The sequence below is a fragment of the Buceros rhinoceros genome, unplaced genomic scaffold (assembly GCF_000710305.1).
Source record: "Buceros rhinoceros silvestris isolate BGI_N320 unplaced genomic scaffold, ASM71030v1 scaffold6312, whole genome shotgun sequence".
NCBI classification, from domain to species: Eukaryota; Metazoa; Chordata; class Aves; order Bucerotiformes; family Bucerotidae; genus Buceros; species Buceros rhinoceros.
The window spans coordinates 1,417-1,795 of NW_010397047.1; positions in this window are offsets into that span (position 1 = coordinate 1,417).

A 379-nucleotide genomic window follows, 5' to 3' on the forward strand; every position below is an offset into this window, starting at 1 on the left:
CCAAACCCACTTGGGTGTGGGAAGCAGCTCAGCTCCAAGGTTTTAAGTTAAAAAAATTGGTAAAGAAAAGGGGAGCGGTTTGGGGACATCGCCTTTCGTGGGTGGCTTCTCACCCCCAGCGTGGGATCGGGCTGGACCCCCCCTCTCTGCGTGCTTCCCCCATGGCACTGTGGGGTCGGCACCGCCCTGATGGGGTCCAGGGAGCTGATTTTAGGAGCCCAAGAGCAGAATGGACAGCTGGGACCCCCCTTACAATGGTGCCAGTTTGTGCGGGTCTATGGGGGGAGAGGAGAACCCAGCCCCCTGTGTGACCCCCACCACCCCCAGATCCACTCTGGCTCTGCGGTGGCCGCTGCCACCCTGCCACCAGCACAAACGG